Raw genomic sequence first — 23628 nt, forward strand, 5'->3', positions numbered from 1 at the left:
AAACTTTCTTGAACACACCTAACAAACTCCACCCTATCTAAACCCCTCACTTTTTGTTACAGAAAGTTAATACACAGGTACAGCAAGCATTAGGAAGACAAATGCAATGTTGGACTTTATTGGAGTTGATTAGAGGACAAAGCATTTGTTCAAGTTTTAGACGGTTTTGATGAAGTCTGCGATCTAAAGAAATGTCAACAGCTTTTGTCTCCACAAACAGGGAAAGATAAACTTATTTTGGAGCTTTTTCAGCCTAGATTCATTGCACTAATTACTAGAACAGGGATCATTCTTTGGGGAGAAATTAAAACTATCATTGTTGCTGTAAGTTTAGAAGAATGAGAATTAATTCCACTGAGAAGATTCTGAGATGGTTTAACAGAAGAAATGCAGAGAAGCTGTTTCCTCAGTTTCAGAATGAAGAAGCTCAGGACATGAGAAGCAATCGGGAGAAGGCTGAAAAGCAGGACTTCCAGAATGGTTATCTCCGGTTTGCTTCCAGTTCCTCGTGCTGGTGAGGGCAGGAACAGGGAGATGTGGGATCTGAATGTGTGGCTGAGGAGCTGGTGCAGGAAGCGAGGATTTGGATTCTTGGACCACTGGGATCTGTTTTGGGGTAGGGATGATTTGTACGTAAAGGTCGGGTTGCACCTTAACAGGCGGGGGAACCAGCATCCTGGCAGGCAGGTTTGCCACTGCCACATGGGCATGTTTAAACTAAGTAATGGGGAGGCAGGGGACAAACTGGAAATATAAGGATGGAGTTAAAGGGAATGAGAAAATAAGAAAAGTTAAGAAAGACAACAGAATTAACAGGGTAGAAAGCTCAGGAAGAGTTCGGAGAGTATGGCCAAGTGCAACAAGAAGTATGATGTTGTAGGAATAACAGAGACATGGCTGCAAGAGGACCTGGGCTGGGAAATGAATATTCAAGGGTATACGTCCTAACGAAAGGACAGACAGGTGGGCAGAGGAGGTGGGGTGGCTCTGCTGGTGAGGAATGAAATTCAGTCCCTTGCGAGGGGTGACATAGAATCAGGAGATGTAGAGTCAGTATGGATAGAACTGAGAAAATGTAAGGGCAAAAAGACCCTGATGGGAGTTATCTACAGGCCCCCAAACAGTAGCCTGGATATAGGGTGCAAGTTAAATCAAGAGTTAAAATTGGCATGTCGCAAAGGTAATTCTACGGTTGTTATGGGGGATTTCAACATGCAGGTAGACTGGGAAAACCAGGTTGGTACTGGACCCCAAGAAAGGGAGTTTGTGGAGTGCCTCCGAGATGGATTCTTAGAGCAGCTTGTACTGGAGCCTACCAGGGAGAAGGCAATTCTGGATTTAGTGTTGTGTAATGAACCGGATTTGATAAGGGGACTCGAGGTAAAGGAGCCATTAGGGGGTAGTGACCATAATATAGAACATAGAACATAGAAGATAGAATAGTACAGCACAGTACAGGCCCTTTGGCCCACAATGTTGTGCCGACCCTCAAACCCTGCCTCCCATATAAGCCCCCACCTTAAATTCCTCCATATACCTGTCTAGTAGTCTCTTAAACTTCACTAGTCTATCTGCCTCCACCACTGACTCAGGCAGTGCATTCCACACACCAACCACTCTCTGAGTAAAAAACCTTCCTCTAATATCCCCTTTGAACTTCCCACCCCTTACCTTAAAGCCATGTCCTCTTGTATTGAGCAGTGGTGCCCTAGGGAAGAGGCGCTGGCTATTGACTCTATCTATTCCTCTTATTATCTTGTACACCTCTATCATGTCTCCTCTCATCTGCCTTCTCTCCAAAGAGTAAAGCCCTAGCTCCCTTAATCTCTGATCATAATGCATACTCTCTAAACCAGGCAGCATCCTGGTAAATCTCCTCTGTACTCTTTCCAATGCTTCCACATCCTTCCTACAGTGAGGTGACCAGAACTGGGCACAGTACTCCAAGTGTGGCCTAACCAGAGTGTTATAGAGCTGCATCATTACATCGTGACTCTTAAGCTCTATCCCTCGATTTATGAAAGCTAACACCCCATAAGCTTTCTTAACTACCCTATCTACCTGTGAGGCAACTTTCAGGGATCTGAGGACATGTAGCCCCAGATCCCTCTGCTCCTCCACACTACCAAGTATCCTGCCATTTACTTTGTACTCTGCCTTGGAGTTTGTCCTTCCAAAGTGTACCACCTCACACTTCTCTGGGTTGAACTCCATCTGCCACTTCTCAGCCCACTTCTGCATCCTATCAATGTCTCTCTGCAATCTTTGACAATCCTCTACACTACCTACAACACCACCAACCTTTGTGTCGTCTGCAAACTTGCCAACCCACCCTTCTACCCCCACGTCCAGGTCGTTAATAAAAATCACGAAAAGTAGAGGTCCAAGAACAGATCCTTGTGGGACACCACTAGTTACAATCCTCCAATCTGAATGTACTCCCTCCACCACAACCCTCTGCCTTCTGCCTTCTGTAGTGTATCTGGACTTTCAGAAAGCCTTTGATAAAGTCCCACATAGGAGATTAGTGGGCAAAATTAGGGCACATGGTATTGGGGCAGAGTACTGACATGGATTGAAAATTGGCTGGCTGTCAGGAAACAAAGAGTAGCAATTAACGGGTCCCTTTCGGAATGGCAGGCGGTGACCAGTGGAGTATCGCAGGGTTCAGTGCTGGGACTGCAGCTGTTTACAATATACATTAATGATTTAGTTGAAGGGATTAAAAGTAACATTAGCAAATTTGCCGATGACACAAAGCTGGGTGATAGTGTGAAATGTGAGGATGTTATGAGAATGCAGGGTGACTTGGACAGGCTGGGTGAGTGGGCGGATGCATGGCAGATGCAGTTTAATGTGGATAAGTGTGAGGTTATCCACTTTGATGGCAAGAACAGGAAGGCAGATTACTATCTGAATGGTGTCAAGTTAGGAAAAGGGGAAGTACAACGAGATCTAGGTGTCTTTGTTCATCAGTCACTGAAAGTAAGCATGCAGGTACAGCAAGCAGTGAAGAAAGCTAACGGCATGCTGGCCTTCATAACAAGGAGCATTGAGCATAGGAGCAAAGAGGTCCTTCTGCAGTTGTACAGAGCCCTGGTGAGACCACACCTGGAGTATTATGTGCAGTTTTGGTTTCCAAATTTGAGGAAGGACATTCTTGCTATTGAAGGAATGCAGCGTAGGTTCACAAGGTTAATTCCCGGGATTGTGGGACTGTCATATGTTGAAAGATTGGAGCGACTGGGCTTGTATACACTGGAATTTAGAAGGATGAGAGGGGATCTGATTGAAACATATACGGTTATTAAGGGATTGGACATGCTAGAGGCAGGAAGCATGTTCCCGATGTTGGGGGAGTCCAGAACCAGAGGCTACAGTTTAAGAATAAGGGGTAGACTATTTAGAACGGAGTTGAGGAAAAACTTTTTCACCCAGAGAGTTGTGGATCTGTGGAATGCTCTGCCTCAGAAGGCAGTGGAGGCCAATTCTCTGGATGCTTTCAAGAGAGAGTTAGATAGAGCCCTTAAAGATAGCGGAGTCAAGGGATATGGGGAGAAAGCAGGAACGGGGTACTGATTGTGGATGATCAGCCATGATCACAGTGAATGGTGGTGCTAGCTCAAAGGGCCAAATGACCTACTCCTGCACCTATTATCTATTGTCTATTGTCTAATCAGTCACTGAGGAAAGGATTGTTAATATTTGGACACTCTGTTGTGGACAATGAATGCTTTTCACTGAGTGGATTCAAGGTTGAAATTTTAGACTCTAAGGGAATTGTGAGAATCAGGCATGAAAGAGATTGGGCCAGATTGAGAGCCAAGCAAATGGAGAAGAAGATGAAAAGGGAGACAAAAATGGGAATGAGACCTAATGGAGCTAGAAAATAGAGAAGTAAATTGGCACTGAGAAAAACAGAGTAAGAAATGAATGGAGAAATGGAGACAGTGAGTGACAGACCAGGAGAGAAACAGACAGAGATAGCTTGCAAGCAGAATGCATAAGGAATCTCTGCTTCTAATCACTGATGGATCAATGCCATTTAATACCCAGTTTTATTAATTTATGATGTAATGTTGAGCAAGATTAGAAAGTGGTAAATTGTGCTGATTGCCTAATATGATTTTTGGTTTAATTTAATCTTTTTCTAATTTGATGGGTGTTCTATCTGGATGCAGTACCTAATGATGTTTAATTAGCTGCATTTACTTATTAACATTTCTACTGATGTGACTGGTTTTGATGAGCAGTGGGAGCCAGACTAGTATAAATATAAATTGCATCAATTGCTTGTTTTGTGCTTTTGTCTCTTTCTCTTATAAGAGGATATGTGTGTGTGTGTGTGTGTGTGTGTGTGTGTGTGTGTGTGTGTGTTTGTTTGTTTTACACAATTTATCACAAAAAATACAAGGAGACAGGTATACATCAGGTATATCACTTTAGATACTGTTGGGGGAAATAACCTAACAGAGGAAAATCACAGTGGTTGGATCTCTGGCAGAGTCTGGCTCTGTAACTCAGAAGGGAAAGCGAGAGAAGAGGCACACTGTGGTGATAGGGGATTCATTAGTAAGGGGAATTGTCAGGAGGTTCTGTGGGCAAGAACGGGATTCCAGGACAGTATATTGCCTTCCTGGCTACCAGGGTCCGGGACACCTCGGATCAAATCCTCAGTGTTCTTAAGTAGGAGTATGAACAGCACAAGGTTGTGGTCCACGTGGGTACCAATGACATGGGTCAGACGAGTGATGAGGCTCTGCATAGGGAGTTCAGGGAGCTGGTGCTAAGTTAAAGGGCAGAATCTCCAGGGTTGTGTTCTCAGGGTTGTTACCCATGCCATATGCTAGTAAGTCCAAAACTACATGGCTAAGGAGTTGGTGAAGGAGGGATGGCATAAGATGAGGTAGTAAATTGGATTAGAGATTTGCTTTATGGGAGAAGTGAGAGACTGGCAGTAGAGGGTTGCCTCTCTGAGTTGAGGCCTGTGAATAGTGGTATGCTGCAGCGATCAATGCTGTTGTTTGTCATCTATATCAATGATCTGGATGATAATGTGGTTAACTGGATCAACAAATTTGTGGATGACACCAAGATTAGGGGGTGTAGTAGACAATGAGGAAGGCTATCATGGCTTACAGAGGGATCTGCATCAGCTGGAAAAGTGGGCTGAAAAATGGCAGATGGAATTTACTGCAGACAAATGAGAGGTTTTGCATTTCAGCAGGACCAACCAGAGTAGGTCTTACATAGTGAACAGTAGAGCACTGAGGAGTGTGGTAGAACAAAGGGATCTGGGAATACAGGTACATAACTTGTAGGAAGTTCTGTCACAGTTAGGTAAGGTCATAAAGAAAGATTTTGGCACGGTCATAAAGAAAGCTTTTGGCACATTGACCTTCATAAATCAATGTATTGACTACAGAAGATGGGATGTTATGTTGAAGTTTATAAAACATTCGTGAGGCCTAACTTGGAGTATTGTGTGCAGTTTTGGTCACCAACATACAGGAAAGATTTAAACAAGGTTGAAAGAGTGAAGAGAAAATTTACAAGGATGTCACTGGGTCTGGAGGGCCTGAGTTATAAGAAAAGTTTGAAAATGTTAGGACTGTATTCTTTAGAACATGGAAGACTCAGAGGAGATTTCATAGAGGCATACAAAATTGTGAGGGGTATAGAGAGGATAAATGCAAACAGGCTTTTTCTACTGAGGTTGGGTGGGACAACTAGAGGTCATGGGTTAAGGGTGAAAGGTGAAAATTTTAAGGGGAGCATAAGGGAAAACTTCACTCAGATGGTCCTGTGAGTATGGAATGAGCTGCCAGCACAAGAGGTGCATGCAAGCTCCATTTCAATGTTTAAGAGAAGCTTGGATAGAGATATAGATAGAAGGGATATGGAGAGCTATGCTCAAAGTGCAGATCGATTGGAGTAGGCAGTTTAAATCATTTCGGCATGGACTAGATGGCCTGATGGGCCTTTTCTGTGCTGTCTTCCCTACGACTCTATGAGAACTCGGTTACTTGAACAGTTGGTGTTCAAAATGTCTTCACTCTTAGTGATACCATGCATTGGTATTTGTTCCTCCCAATTGTCTATGGAAAGACTGGGCAGAGTTCAATATGAGCCATTTTAATTCTCCTCCCCATTCCCACACTGTTTGGACTCCTCCACTGTCAAGGTGAGGCTAAATGCAAATGCAAGGAACAGCACCTCATATTACATCTGGGTAGTCTACAACCCATTAGCATGAACAGTGACTTCTCCAATTTCAGGCAAACTGGTCCCCTTCCATCCCTTTTCTCTTTCCTGATGATTGCTGCAGTTCTTCCTCCATACACCACAGCTGCCATTATCCTGCTTCTTTCCTCTCCTCCACCTTTCAGTCTGCCCACCAAACACACACTCCTCTGTCACTTCTACCATCTACTCTCCCCCTCCCTTAATTGATTCCATCAATCCTATCAGATTTCATCATCTTCAGCCCTTTGTTGCTTTCACCTATCACCTCCCACTTTCAGTTCAGAAGCACAGAACTGACATCCTACCTGACACTGACAAGGTTCCACACAAATTGATGCGTCTTGAAAGAAGTTCAAAGTATAACAAGTAAAGTCTAGTGGCCAAACTATTTTCACCAGCAAGCAAGGAAGCAGCTGTGTACAGAGTATTTAGACTAGAATTCCAAGAAACCCCTCCATTGCACTGGAATGCACACCTTGTTCTCACTGTAGAGTTTCTGGAAGCCCAAGCCTGCTGCAGTATTTCTGGCTTCTTCCCCTCACCTCACTTCACCACCACTTGTACCCAAAACAATGCACTCCTCCAGGTTAAGATTCTTTCTTTTGCCTTCTCCATAATACAGTAAAATACAATCTGGCCATTTGGCCCATCAAATCTGTTCCGCCATTCCATCATGGCTGATTTGTTGTTCTCCCTCAACCCCATTCACTCCATTCTCCTACCTTCTGCCCATAGTCTTTGATGTCCTGATTAAATGAAAAACCTATCAAACTCCGCTTTTAAAATATCTAATGACTTAGCTTCCACAAGGACATTCTTTTATTCTGAGTTAGGGCTGTGTAAGTGAAAAGGGGGTTAGAGTACAGGATAGGAAGGGTTAAATGGTGTATGTGACCTAGAAAATATAGCAGGGGCGGGAACTAGACAATTGAACCGGGCACAGTTAGGATGCTGCAACTGCATGCTCATTTCTTAGAATAGAGGTGCTTACTGACCTGTACCTCTGCACGTGAAGCTATTGTGATCATGATGAAATTGCTAACCACAAAACCGTCATAAGCGTGGACAGGGGAAACAGGTGCTAACTGAAACCTTCTTCTCTGGATATAAATGTAACCTTGTACTCATGCTAGGCAGAGCTGATTGCCAGACGCTGTAGAAGCATATGGTGGTTACCTCTCCTCGGATCAAATTAAATAAAGAATTGATCGAGCAAAAACATGGCCTCTGAGTGTTTTCTCCGACTGAATAACGAATCGGTAAGGACAGGGCCCTCTGGCCCTAGACTCCCCACCCAATCCCCACCCTTATAGGAAACATTCTCTCTGTCCACTCTATCTAATCCTTTCAATATTCAGTAGTTTTCAATAAGAACCACCACAACTCCCTCACCCCTCACCCCTGCCAATCCTCCTAAACTCTCGAGTACAGACTGAGAGCCATCAAACGATACACTCCACATACATTAATCCTTTCATTTCCAGATTATTCTCGTGAACCTTCCCTGGACACTATCCTGCACCAATATATCCATTCTTAGAGATGAGGCTCAAAACTACTCACCATTCTCCACATTTGGACCAGTGCTTCATAAAGCCTCGGCATTACATCCTTGCTTTTATATTCCAGACCTCTCAAAATGAATGTTATCATTGTATTTGCCTTCCTTACTACTGACTCAACCTGCAGGTTAACCTTTAGAGAACCCTGCACTAGGACTCTTAAGTCTCTCTGCATCCCTGATTTCAAAATTCTCTCCCCATTTAGAAAATAGCCTTCATCTTTATTCCTTCTGCCAAAGTGCAGGACCACATACTTCCCTATAAGACCATAAGATATAAGTGCAGAATTATGCCATTTGGCCCATCAAATCTGCTTCACCATTTCATCATTGCTGATCTAACTTTACTCTCAGCCCCAGACTCCTGCCTTCTCCCCGTATCCCTTCAGGCCCTAACCAATCAAGAATCTATCAACCTTTGCCTTAATTAGACATAAGGACTTGGCTTCCATAGCTGCCTGTGGCAAAGAATTCCACAGATTCACTATTCTTCAGCTAAAGCAATTCCTCCTCATCTCCATTCTAAAAGGATGCCCTTCTATTCTGAAGTGTGTCCTCTGGTCTTAAGACTCTCCCACCATAGGAAATATCCTCTCCACATCCACTCTATCAAGGCCTTTCACCATTTGATTGGTTTCAATGAGGTCACCCCTCATTCTTCTAAATTCTGGTGAATACAGGCCCAGAGCCACCAGACGCTCTTCATATGACAAGCCATTCAATCCTGGAATCATTTTCATGAACCTCCTTTGAACCCTCTCCAGTTTCAGCACATCCTTTCGGAGATAAGGGGCCCAAAACTGCTCAAAATACTCCTAGTGAAGCTTGACCAGTGCTTTATAAAGTCTCAACATTACATCTTTGCTTTTATAAGACCATAAGACAAAGAGGCAGAGGTCGCCCATTCGGCCCATCGAGTCTGCTCCGCCATTTTATCATGAGTTGATCCATTCTCCCATTTCATCCCACTCCCCCGCCTTCTCACCATAACCTTTGATGCCCTGGCTACTCAGATACCTATCTGCCTTAAATACACATAATAACTTGGCCTCCACTGCCGCCCATGGCAACAAATTCCATAGATTCACCACCCTCTGGCTAAAAAAACTTCTTCACATCTCTGTTCTGAATGGGCGCCCTTCAATCCTTAAGTCAAGCCCTCTCGTACTAGACTCCCCCATCATGGGAAACAACTTTGCCACATCCACTCTGTCCATGCCTTTCAACATTCAAAATGTTTCTATGAGGTCCCCCCTCATTCTTCTAAACTCCAAGGAATAGAGTCCAAGAGCGGACAAACGTTCCTCATATGTTAACCCTCTCATTCCCGGAATCATTCTACTGTACCCTCTCCAATGTCAGCATATCCTTTCTTAAATAAGGTGACCAAAACTGCCCACAGTACTCCAAATGAGGTCTTACCAGTGCCTTATAGAGCCCTGCTCACACCCCTGCTCCTATACTCTATTCCTCTAGAAATGAATGCCAAAATTGCATTCGCCTTCTTCACCACCAACTCAACCTGGAGGTTAACCTTAAGAGTATCCTGTACAAGGACTCCCAAGTCCTGTTGTATCTCAGAACTTTGAATTCTCTCCCCATTTAAATAGTAGTCTGCCCGTTTATTTCTTCTGCCAAAGTGCATAACCATACACTTTCCAACATTGTATTTCATTTGCCACTTCTTTGCCCATTCTCCCAATCTATCCAAGTCTCTCTGCAGACTCTCTGTTTCCTCAGCACTACCGGCCCCACCACCTATCTTCGTATCATCAGCAAACTTAGCCACAAAGCCATCTATTCCATAATCTAAATCGTTGATGTACAATATAAAAAGAAGCGGCCCCAACACGGACCCCTGTGGAACACCACTGGTAACCGGCAGCCAACCAGAATAGGATCCCTTTATTCCCACTCTCTGTTTCCTGCCAATCAGCCAACGTTCTATCCACATATGTAACTTTCCTGTAATTCCATGGGCTCTTATCTTGTTAAGTAGCCTCATGTGTGGCACCTTTTCAAAGGCCTTCTGAAAATCCAAATATACAACATCCATTGCATCTCCCTTGTCTAGCCTAATTGTAATTTCCTCAAAATATTGCAATAGGTTTGTCAGTCAGGATTTTCCTTTAAGGAATCCATGCTGAGTTCTGCCTATCTTGTCATTTGCTTCCAGGTACTCTGTAACCTCACCCTTGACAATCGACTCCAACAACTTCCCAACCACCGATGTCAAGCTAACAGGTCTATAATTTCCTTTTTGCTTCCTTGCCCCCTTCTTAAATAGTGGAGTGACATTTGCAATCTTCCAGTCCTCTGGAACCATGCCAGAATCTATTGACTTTTGAAAGATCATCGCTAATGCCTCCACAATCTCCACAGCTATTTCCTTCAGAACACGAGGGTACATTCCATCTGGTCCGGGAGATTTAACTACCTTTAGACTATGCAGCTTCCTGAGTACTTTCTCTGTTGTAATTGTGACTGCGCACACTTCTCTTCCCTGCCACTCTTGAGTGTCCGGTATACTGCTGATGTCTCCCTCAGTGAAGACATATTCTAGTCCTCTTGAAGTGAATGCTAACATTGCATTCGCCTACCACAACACATACTCACTTGCAAGTTAACCTTTAGGGCATCCCACACAAGGACTTCCAAGTCCCTTTGCACCTCAGTTTTTTGTATTTTCTCTGCATTTAGAAAACTGTCAGATTTTCATTTCTTCTATCAAAGTGCATGACCATACACTTCCCGACACAGTATTCCACCTGCCATTTCTTTGCCCATTCTCCTAATCTAAGTTCTTCTGTAGTGTCTCTACTTCCTCAAAACTACCTGCCCCTATCTTTATATTGTCTGCAAACTTTGCAACGAAGCAATCAATTTCATAATTCAAATCATTGACATATAATGTAAAAAGAAGCAGCCCCAACACAGACCCCTGTGGAACACCACTAGTTACTGGCAGCCAACCAGAAAAGGCTCCCTTTATTCCCACTCTTTGCCTCCTACCAATAAGCCATTGCTTTATCAGTGCTAGTTTTCCTCTATTACCACGGGCTCATGACTTTTTAAGCACCTATCATCCACCTGCCTCTGCCTCCCAGTCCATCCACCTCTTCCTCAATCTGCCTGTCATCTTTCACCCCCTTCTCGGTCCACCTATCACCTATCAGCCCCTGTCTCATTTGCCCCCCTGTCGATCTTTATATTGGTTATCTTCTCTCAGGTAGATAGATTTGTAAAGAAAGCTTTCGGTTCATTGGCCTTCATAAATCGAAGTACTGAGTACAGCAGATGGGATGTTATGCTGAAGTTGTAGAAGACATCGATGAGGTCTAATTTGAAGTATTGTGTCAATAGGTACATTCAAAGTCAAAGAAATGTCTACAATATACATCCTGAAATTCTTTTTCTTCGCAAACATCGACAAAAATAGAGGAGTGCCCTAAAGAATAAATGGCAGTTAAACGTTAGGACCCTAAAGCCCCCCCCCCGATCCCCCTACCACACACAAGCAGCAGCAAGGCAATGATACCCCCCCTCCACCCCCACCAGCAAAAAAGCATCAGCACCCCCCACTGAGCACTCAAGCCTGCAGCAAAGCATCAATAAAGGCACAGACTTGCAGTACCCCAAAGACTACTTGTTCACCCAGTAATCTGACATACCACAGGCTCTCTCTCCCTAATAAGGGAAAAAGAGATGTCTCTGTTTCACAGCGAGAGGAGAGACACAACAAACAACTCGCTGATTTATGACATTAAAACTCTGTAGCATCGTTTTTTCCGAGCTCTGCTCCCAGACAGTCGGCACCAGAAAGGCTCAGGTCTCTGGACACATAGCCCATGGCAGCCAGACTGCTGCTCCCAATGTTCCGTGTTCTCCCATGACACCTCAGTCAGGGGCACCAGCCTAGAATCTGGCACCCTGAAGGCGTGCTAATTTTCCAGGCCGAATCCTTGGGATATCAAAAAGTGGCCAGCTGTGAGGCCCTGAGAGCAGGTCTCTCTCATTCTCACAAAAAACCAAAGTCAGAGTGTAACTTCAGGTCAGGGTCTTCAAAAGAACCTTGAAAAGCAAAAAAAGATATCAAAGATAGAAATAGAGCAGTTTCCGTTCTAACAAGGTATTGTAAGCAGTTTTGAACACCTTCCTAGAGGAAAGAAGGTTGAAAGAGTGCAGAGAAAATTTGCAAGGATTTTGCTAGTTCTGGAGGACCTGAGTTATATGAAAGACTGAATAGGTTAAGACCTTATTGCTTGGAACATAGAAGATTGAAAGGAGATTTGATTGAGGTATACAAAATTATGCGGGGTATAGGTAGGGTAAATGCAAGTAGGCTTTTTCTACTGAGGTTAGGTGGGACTACAACTGGAGGTCATGGGTTAAGGGTGAAAGGTGAAAAATTTAATGGGAACATGAGGGGGAACTTCTTCATTCTGAAGGTTGTAAGAATGTGGAATGAGCTGTCAGCGCAAATGGTGTATGCGAGCTGAATTCCAGTGTTTAAAAGAAGGATAGTAGGTAATGGAAGGCTATGGTCCCGGTGCAGGTTGATGGGAGTAGACAGTTTAAATGGTTTGGCATGGACTAAATGGGCTGAAAGGCCTGTTTCTTATCAGTATTTTTCTATGACTCTATGTAATGCTGAGGCCTTATAAGGCATTGGTTAGACTGTACTCAGAGTATTGTGAACAGTTGGAGACGGTCAAGAGGAGATTCACTAGAATGTTCCTGGGAATGAAAGGGTAAATTTTGAAGAGTGTTTAATGGCTCTGGGCCTATACTTGCTGGAGTTTAGCAGAATGGGGGAAGGAATCTCATTGAAACCTATCGAATATTGAAAGGCCTAGACAGAGTGGATGTGAAGAGGATGTTTCCTGCAGTGGGGTAGTCCAAGACCTAAGAATACAGCCTCAAGGTAGAGGGATATCCATTTAAATTAGGGATAAGGAGGAATTTCTTTAGCCAGATGGTAGGAATCTGTGGAATTCATTGCCACAGACCGTTGTGGAAGGCAAGTCATTGAGCTTATTTAAAGTGGAGGTTGATTGGTTCTTGATTAGCAGGGTGACAAAGGTTACGGGGAGATGGCAGGAGAATGGGATTGAGAGGGATAATAAATCAGCCATGATGATCCGAATGGCCTAGTTCTGCTCCTATGTCTTATGATCTCTTCAGTATCAGTCCTGATGCGTCTCAACCTGAATCATCAACAATTCCTTGCCCCTTCCCCCCCCCCCCACCCACTGATGCTGCTTGACCTGGTGAGTTCTTCCAGCTGTTTATTGCATCTTGTGATTCCATTACTCTCTTCATCCCTCTGTCCATAAGACCATAGGACATAGAAGCAAAATTAGGTCACTCAGCCCAGCCTGTCTGTCCTGACCTCTCTCTCCCTTTCCTAATAATGTAAAGTGATGAACGTTTCTATCAGAGTCCGCTTAGTGTTTTTGCATTTCTGTCACTCTGTATTGATGGGAAATCTTTTAAATCGTGCAATTGACTAGTATTGAGGCACCAGTAGGCTGTACAATTTAACTGGGTACATAATGCTTAGAATAACAAACTAGTCACTATGCAATCTCACTGTGGACAGTGTCATGATCCAGAATTCAAATGAAGATGACTTTATGCTGACTTTCTGCCAGCATACAATGGGCTGAATAGCTTTCTTCTGCACAGTATTTTTTACATCATTCCATTATGGTGAACAGATTAGGATTACAATCAAATATTAATAACATAATCCCTCTTCCTAACTCAATGGGCTTGAAAACACAGATATGCACCCTTCAGGGTGTATACAATAACCAATGACATCTGCTGCTCACTCTTGATCACTTCCGCCACGTTACCGGGTCTGGAAAACAAATTGAACTACACTTGCTCAAATCTGGAAGAAGAACAGAAATGGTGGAAGAAATCAGACAGTCCAGCAACATCTGTGAAAAAAAGATACCAGTTAACATTTCAGGCTAGTGGCCCTTCCTCAGTTACCAGGTACAACTATGCATACAGTTCTGTTGTTAGAATATTGTTCTGAATATGACTGTTCTAGCAGTGATATTGTGGCTCGAAGATTGAGATCTTGTGATTGACAGGAGAAGCAACATGGAAGAGTAATGTGTTTTCACCCATTTAATACATCTTGAAGAGGAGAAGGTTAAAGGTGGGCCAGTTAGGCCGAAAGGTCCCATTTCTGTACCATGCTACACTTTACAGATTCTACTGTATGTATATGTACAGTGTGGTTAGTCTCTCTGCCTTACTCCTTCCCAAGAATCAACCTGATTAAGCTTTGCCATGCTCGCACTATCAAAAGTATATCCTTTCTTAGGATGAGAAGCTAGGCACATGTACAAAATTCAGTTGCAGTATTTCTTTGTGTAGTAATGTCTTTGCGCTTGTAATCTTATTTTCATTTATTTAGACATATAACATGGTAACAGGCCCTTCTGCCCAACAAGCCCATGCCAACTAATTACACCCATATGACCAATTAACCTACCAACCTGTACATCATTGGAATCTGAGAGAAAACTGGAGCACAGGAATGAAACCCACACAGTTACAGGGAGAATGTACAAGCTCCTTACAGACAGTGGCAGAACTGAACCCTGGTCACTGGCACTGCAATAGCATTATGCTAAACACTACATGACTAGACCATTGATCATAGAGCAATATACTTGCACGTTACCTTTAAATAATCTCTGTATAGGGATGTTAGAGTTCTGAATATATTACGTTTCAACTTTTCACCAATTGAAAACAAATATTCCTTTCCCATTTTTGCTATCAACAATGTATGATGTTCTACATTTTCCTCACACATTCGCTAACCCTTGACAAGCATTAACATAATGCCCACATTAGGCCAACACCACTCAATGCAGTTCAGCATTACTATGACCACTTTGCACTAATTTTTTTTTTTGGTTTTCTTTGTGTACTTTCAAAAATTGTGTAGTATTTACAGTATATTTATGATTTTTCATGTGAATACTGCCTATATGATTGTTATGTGTTTGTGATGCTGCTGCAAATAAGTTCTTCATTGAACTTGTGCATAGATGTAATTGTGCATGTGGCAATAAACTAGACAGTAAACAACCCAAAGTCTGGCAAAACTTCAACGTGCTCCATGAATGTCACTCAGAGATTATGTCCACTGTGATTTTACAGATCGCTATGCCATTGCAGTAAAACTCTATGAGAGTACTTCAAAGAAATACAAATATTTAACAATATGATGACAGGTTTAACAAATCCATGACACCAAAATTAGTGATATGGTGGACAGTGAAGAAGATTGTCTAAGCTTACAAATGAATCCAGATGACTGGGAAAGTGCAAAATGATTCACTTTGGAACATGAAACTGGGGTAGGGCATACACATTGAATGACAGGGCCTGAAGTAGTGTTACTGAACAGAGAAAGCTTGTGGTACAAATATACCATTCCCTGAAAGTGGCAGCTAAGATAGATAAATATTGAAGAAGATGTATTGTACTGCTGGTTCATCAACCATACCACAGATTTTGGACATCATGTTACAGATATAAAAAAACAACAGGAATTCTGCAGATGCCGGAAATTCAAGCAACACACATAAAAGTTGCTGGTGAACGCAGCAGGCCAGGCAGCATCCCTAGGAAGAGGTGCAGTCGACGTTTCAGGCCGAGACCATTTGTCAGGACTAACTGAAGGAAGAGTGAGTAAGGGATTTGAAAGTTGGAGGGGGAGGGGGAGATCCAAAATAAAGATATACAAAATATTGGTTTGATTCCATTAAAAGTACTGTTTATAATTCTGGTCACCACACTACAGTAAGATAGGGTAGCAGTAGAGTGCATAAGAAATTCAACTGGAATGGAGGGCTGTAGTTAAAAGGAGAGATTGGATACCCTGAGTTTATTCTCACTGGAACTTAGAAGTCTTGAGGGAAGACACTATAAAGGGTTATAAAATTCTGAGGGGCAAAGATAGGATAGATAACCAAGTCTTTTTCCCAGGACAGGGAAGTCTAGAAATAGAGGCCACAGGTTTAGGTTGAGAGGGGGAAAATCTAAAGGAGGTCTAGGGGTAGGTTTTCATACAGAATATGGTAGTTATCTGGAATGAGCTGCCAGAGGAGTTGATAAAGGCATTCAGACAGGGCTAGGCATAGTGGGATACAAGCCTAATGCAGGCTAGTGGGGTTAGCATAGATAGGCATGAAAGAGATGGAACAATTCCATGATTATGTGATTGTTGAATGCTGGAACAGCTTGGCTAGAAGGTTCAATCTATAATGCCAATGTCAGTTCCGGAGTTGAAGTCTTCAGTACTAAGACAGGATGTTGTCTAGTCTGATAGCTTCTGCTAAATCAAGTGATATCAGCTATCTTCATATCATATAGTGTAAATCAAATTGGCTCCAGTCTGGTTTCTGTAAAGATGGGAATCTCAGCAGGAAGACAAGATGGATCATCCACTCCACAGTTCTGACTGAACATGGTTATGAATGTTTCCATCTTATCTTAAAAATGGAGCTTGAGACAGTGCCAGACAGCTTAGGGACTGAGTGCCCATTTGCTGCAGGGAGCAAATAACCACACAAAGCCGACATCAGGTTCACAATTAATTATAATAATAATAATAATAATAATAATAATTTGACATGAATTTACTTCAAGGCTTAAGAAAATCTGCTAAACAGAGCTCAACAGTAAAATTATAACAAAGGCAATAAACACTTCTGCTATATCCATATTAACATATTCTTTTGGCATAATATCTTGGTCTGAAACCGATCTGGAAAATTTACAAAGAAAAGTAAGAACTGAAATGACAAATTTCAGAAAACATTATGTATATTCGAATGCGCTTAGATTAACACTACCTAGGACAAAAGGGGTAAGTGGAATAACAGACATTAAAAATCTACACAACAGTCCAATAAAACCTCTAAGGATATATTTTCACCAGTGAAAACAAGATTCAGCATCCCACTTGAACATATATAATTCTGATATATGCAATTATTAAATACTAAATATAATATATGCAACAATTAAATATATAACTCATTTGCACGGCATTCTTCATGGGTATGTTCCATTGACGCATGGAAAGGATGGTAGGGTAAAAGAACCATGGTGTACATAGGATGTAGGAAATCTAGTTAAGAAGAAAAGAAAAGCTTATGTAAGGTTCAAGAAACCTGGTACTGTCAGAGCTCCAGAAAATTACAAGGGTGCCAAGAAGGAGCTCAAGAATGAAATTAGGTGAGCTAGAAGCAGAATACAAACCATCTATAACTACACTTTGCCTTCTGTGGGCAAGACAATTCTGGATCCACAAAGCAAGGTCTTCTTGGATCCTATGCCTCATTACTTTCTGAATGAGCCTGGCATGGGGAACCTTATCAAATGCCTTACTGAAATCCATATACACTACACCCACTGCTCTACCTTCATCAATGTGTTTTGTTACATCCTCAAAGAATACAAAGCCATGCTGATTATCCCTAATCAGATTACGTCTCTCCAAATGCTCATAGATCCGGCCTCTCAGGATCTTCTCCAACAACTTGCCCACCAAAAAGTAAGACTCACTGGTCTATAATTTCCTGTGTTATCTCTACTCCCTTTCTTGAACAAGGGAACAATGTTTGCAACCTTCCAATCCTCTGGTACTTCTCCTGTCCCTATTGATGATGCAAAGATTATCAACAGAGGCTCAGCAATCTCTTCCCTCGCTTCCCAAAGTAGCCTGGGATATATCTCGTCCGGTCCCAGGGACTTATCTAACTTAATGCCTTTCAAAAGCTCCAGCACATCCTCTTTCTTAATGACTATACACTCAAGTGTTTCAGTCTGCTGTAAATCATCCCCACAATTTCCAAGGTCTTTTTCACTGGTGAATACTGAAGCAAAGGTCCGAAAGTTCCTAGCAATTGAGAAATGAGCGTGCTTGACTATGCCCTGACTTCAAGTTTTACCAACTTGAGCTGATGAAAAATAAATAATAATAATAACTTATTTATAGAGGACTTTTCAGACAAGTGATGTAGTTCAAAGTGCTCTACAAGGGGATAAAGTGCAAACATGAAAAAAAATTATTTAATATTAATTATAAAATATGGTGTGATGGCCTTCATCAACTGTGGGATTGTGTTCAAGAGCCGTGATATAATGCTAAACCTATATAAGACCTTAGTCAGACCCCACTTGGAGTACTGTGTTCAGTTCTGGTCACTTCACTACAGGAAGGATGTGGATACTATAGAGAGAGTGCAGAGGAGATTTACAAGGATGTTGCCTGGATTGGAGAACATTCCTTATGAGAATAGGTTGAGTAAACTTGGCCTTTTATCTTGGAGCGATGGAGGATGAGAGGTGACCTGATAAGAGATGGATAAGATGATGAGAGGTATTGATCGTGTGGATAGCCAGAGGCTTTTTCCCAGGGCTGAAATGGCTAACATGAGGGATCATAGTTTTAAGGTGCTTGGAAGTAAGTACAAGGAGGATGTCAGAGGTAAGTTTTTCACACAAACTGTGGTGGGTGTGTGGAATGCACAGCCAGCAACAGTGGAAAAGGCGGATACAATAGGGTGTCTTAAGAGACTCTTGGCTAGGTACAGAGAGCTTAGCAAAATAGAGGGCTATGCGGTACGGAAATTCTAGGCAGTTTCTAGAGCAAGTTACATAGTTGGCACAACTTTGTGACCTGAAAGGTCTGTAATGTGCTGTAGATTTCTGTGTTCTATAAATAAACATGAAAATAAAAGACAAAAAGATGTTAGTTTAGGTTAAATAAATTGGTTTTGAGCTGCTGTTTAAAAGTATAAGGGCTGAGTGTGCATCCCTTATAGTTTTAGATATTGAATTCCACTATATAGGAATGTAGTTCAAAAAAGCCGTCCTGCCAATTCTCTTCTGAGGGAGATTGTTTAAATTTAAGAGAACAGCAGAAGATCTGAGAGCTTGAGCAAGATTATAAAATGAAAATGATTTTGGATGTTCTCCATTCCCAGACCATTAAGAGCTTTAATAACAAGTAACAGAACTTCAAGATCAATTCTAAAAGATAGAGGAAGGCAATGCAGAGTAGCTAGGACGGGAGGGATATGCTTCCTTATCCTAGTTTTAATTAAAAGTCTAGCAGTGGCATCCTGAATGAATTGAAGTTTTTCAATGATTGCTTTGGAAGGCCAGTAAACAGAGAATTGCGGTAATTTCAATACAAAAGTGGGATAGATCTGGCAGCTTTCAGAAGAAGGTTCCTGAAAACAGGGAACTGGCGAATCTCAGCAACTTTAGCTTGTGCTAAGAACTTATAAAATGGATTGAACTTTGTGCAATCATCAGTGAACATCACATTTCTTTCTTTATGCAGCTGATTGAAAACTGTGGAGTCTCCATCCCAAGGCTCAGTATCAGCATTGCAATCTAGATGGTAGAACATTAAAAGCTTTGGAGCTAACACTGGTCCAGGACACCAACAACAAGACACAATGGTAGAGAGGTCTTCTGGTGTAGATCCAGTGTCTCTCACTCAGTAAGTGGTTTCAAGTTCCTGGGTGTCCTGGGTATCCTGAGTCCAGCAATTACAAAGGCACAACAGCAACTATATTTCATTTACAGTTTGAGGAGGTTTATTATGTCACCAAAGACTCTTGCACATTTCTACAGAAATGACATTCTTGTGCCAAGATGAGGCCACCCTCAGGGTGGAGGAGCAACACCTGGGTAGCTTCCAACCTGATGGCATGAGCTTCAATTTCTCCTCCGGTAAAAAAATTCCCTTCCTCTCCCCTCTTCTTCTGTTCCCCACACTGGCCTCTTACCTCTCCTCACCTGCCTAACACCTCCTCCTGGGTCCCCTCCTCCTTCCCTTTCTCCTGTAGTCCACTCTCCTCTCCAAATAGATTCCTTCACCTCCAGCCCTTTACCTTTTCTATCCACCTGTCTTCACCTATCACCTTTTAGCTATCCTCCTTCTCCCTCCCAAACCTTTTAGTTCTGGCTTCTTCCACCTTCCTTTCCAGTCCTGATAATGGGTCTCAACCTGAAACGTCAACTGTTTATTCATTTCCAGAGATGCTGCCTGACCTACTGAGTTACTCCAGCATTTTGTGCATGTTGTTTTGGATTTTCAGCATTTGCAGAATTTCTTGAAGAGAAATTAAACAACCTTGAATCTTGAAGATACACACTCAATGTCCCAGGAACAGCTTCTTCCGCTCCACCATCAGATACTGAATGGACAATGAACCCAGGAACACTACCTCGCTTTTTTTTGTTTTCCTTTCGCACTACTTATTTAATTTGTCTTTTTATATTTTTCTTATTGTAATTTATAGTCTATTATTATTATTATTATTATGTATTACAACTGCCTGCTGCCACAAAACAACAAATTTCATGACATTAGCCAGTGATATTAACCCTGATTCTGATTCAGAAATCGGAGGGAGGAGAAGATGGCGCCGCGATGCAGCGTGCACGGCTGTTCCGAATGATATCGTATGTGTTAACTAGGAGGCCGTGCACAATCCTGATTTGATGGAGACAGCCGTGAGAAGCACGGAGGAACACCTGGAGAAACTTCTGAAATGCCCGCTTCGCTGCTGCTGCTACAGTGCGATCGAAAATCTCCGGAGGGGAAGTCCCCAAATCCTCGGCTTTGCCTATTGCCTGTTGCCGGGGATGGGGACAAAGCGCTCGGCAGAGATGGTGCTCGGTGCTTGGTGTTGGAGAGCTGGTTGGAGGCTCGGAGTTTTCGGACAGACTCGGAGTCGGACTGTGGTCGGATGCTTCCAAGATGCTGCATTGGCAAGTTTGCAGCGCTGGAGGTTCACCGTCTGTGTGAGATGATGGGACTTTCGAGGGACTTTGAGACTTTTTACCGTGCCCATGATCTGTTCTTTATCAAATTACGGTATTGCTTTGCACTGTTGTAACTACATGTTATAATTATGTGGTCAGTTTTTTAGTCGGTTTGTCATGTGTTTCTGTGATATTATTCTGGAAAAACATTGTGTCATTTCTTAATGCATGCATTACTAAATGACAATAAAAGAGGACTGCGTGTCCTCATAATCTAAATCTAAAATGTTGCTTAGAGAAATCCATGTCACAACACTGATGGAGTTTTTATTTGTATGTCAGGAGTTGCTAAATTTGTCAACACATGGTTTTGAATGCACAACCAAACTGTAAAGAATTTTACTTAATTGCATTTTGAAATTTGGGTGAGTTGTCCACCTGAAAAGAATTTCCCGTCAGCATTTAAAGTCATGCTGGGGGCTTACCCAGTCTCCTAACAGCCATTGTTCAAACAGGACAAGAAAAAAATGGACTGCACAGTTTTGCATCTCAAATTCAGTCTATGTTGCTCATATTTCTCACAATATAGGTGGGTATTTGGTCTACTGAGTCTATGCCAGCTCCCAGAGCAATCCTCTCCCCTACCCTCATTTCAATCTCATGCTGTCATCTAAAGATTAAAGGTCTTTAAACTATGAAAGATTTGCTTTGTCACATGGACATCAAAGCATTGAAATACACAATAAATGTGTCGTTTGCATCGAGGATGTGCTGGGGGCAGCCTGCAAGTGTCACCATGCTTCCCATGCCATCATAGCATGGCCACAACTTAGTAACCCTAACTTGTACTTGAATATGGAAGGAAACTGGAGCACCCAAAGGAAAGCCCACGGGGTCATAGTGAGAACCTACAAAGTCCTTACAGACAGTGGCAAGAAATGAACCCCAATCTTGCAGCTGGTTATGCTAACCACTCCACTACCGTGCCGCCCAGATTTACACCCAACTTCACTAGGGGTAAGTTGCAGAGTTACTGTGGCAAATTAACCATCTAACCATTATACCTTTGAAATGAGAGTGTAAAATGGAACACGTAGGAGAAATCCATACAATCACAGCAGAATATGCAGAGAGCACCAGAGTTGAGGAATGAATCCCATTCACTGGAACTGTGAGGTAGCAGCACAGTACACTGTGCCACCATGTTAAAATGGCTGTGCTATTTGTAATTTAGCTCAAGACACTATGGTGTGTTGAGTTGTGTGACTTTAGGGCAGTATAGATACACAAGTATCAAGGCTGGTTTGATAGATTTCAGGTAGCTTGCCCCTATTTTACATCAGTCAATGCTGACCTCTGGTGTTCAAGGTGCTAATAGCACTGGGCATTTTAAACAGCCAATCAGATTTGAGAGGTAATTAAAAAGATAAGAAATAAGCACTGGCAAGTGTGCGGGAATTGAAATGCAGAATTCATTCATGGCAGCCTGATCAAGTGTAAATATCTGCTCCCATCCAGATGTTATGCTTGTTAAGTACACACATTGCTGTTCCTTTGCAATGCACAATATTATGAATGGTTACCACTCATGTTGAGTAAACTTATGCCTACAACAATTAAAGGATGGATGTGTCCTCAATCTCTCCAGCTGCTACTGAACTTGTTCCAAGATTTTGGTAAGGTTGAGTGATCCATGCTAAAACAGGACAGAAAGCAGCCATTCCAAAACTCTGACACAGCTTTGGACAACATAGTGGACTGGGTGGAGAGGAGGAGAGACATCTGTATGCTCATGGATTCAGTAACCCACCTAGGTCTCCCCTGAGTTGCCTAATGAGCTAAAGCTAGGAGTGAAGTGCCCAGGACATGTGGACTGTGCCAGAAAAAATTCTTGTGATCTTGCACAGGTAGTCACAGCCAATGAAGACATCAATAAATTCAAACTCCCATAACTGTATTGCTGGACTTGCATTCAGCTCCATGAAAAAAATTCAAACCTTCACCAACCATTACTCATTTACCAACCATCTCCATGAATCACACTACTTCATACTTAACCTACCTGATCACATAATAAGACCATAGGACATAAGAACAGAATTAGGCCATTCGGACCATATTGTCTTCCTGCTATTTCATCATGGCTGATCCATTTTTCCTCTCAGCCCCAATCTTCTACCTTCTCCCCATATTTCTTCATGCACTGACCAATCAAAAATCTATCAACCTCTGCCTTCACAGCTGCCAGTGGTAAGGAATTCCACAGATATACCACTCTCTGGCTAAAGAAATTCCTCCTTATCTCTGTTCTAAAAGGATGTCCCTCTGTTCTGAGGTTTTGTCCTCTAGTCTTAGACTCTCCCACCATAGGAAACATCCTCTCTACATCCACTCTATCAAGGACTGTCACCATTCAATAGGTTTCAATGAGGCCACCCTTAGGGTTCTTCAGATTTCAAGTGAATACAGGCCCAGAGCCATCAAACGCTCTTCATTTGACAAGTCGTTCAATCCTGGAATCATTTTGTGAACCTCTTTTGAACCCTTTCCAGTTTCAGCACATCCTTGCCTTCCTCACCACAGACTCCACCTGCAAATCAACCTTTAGAGAGTCCTGCACAAGGACTCCCAAGACCCTTTGCACCTCAGATTCTTGTATTTTTCTCCATTTAGAAAATAGTTTACCCTTTCATTTCCTCTACCAATGTGCATGACCATACACTTCCGCCACTGTATCCATCCGCCATTTCTTTCCCCTTTCTTCTAATCTAAGTCCTTCTACTCTAATCTAAGCCTCTCTACTTCCTCAAAACTACCTGCCCCTCCACTTATCTTCATATTGTCTGCAAACTTTGTAACAAAGCCATCTACTCAATCATCCAAATCATTGATACATAATGTAAAAAGAATCGGTCCCAACACAGATCCCTGTGGAACACCACTAGTCACTGGCAGCCTACCAAAAAAGGGTCCCTTTATTCCCACTCTTTGCCTCC

This window comes from Mobula birostris, chromosome 9 (genome assembly GCF_030028105.1).
Source record: "Mobula birostris isolate sMobBir1 chromosome 9, sMobBir1.hap1, whole genome shotgun sequence".
NCBI classification, from domain to species: Eukaryota; Metazoa; Chordata; class Chondrichthyes; order Myliobatiformes; family Myliobatidae; genus Mobula; species Mobula birostris.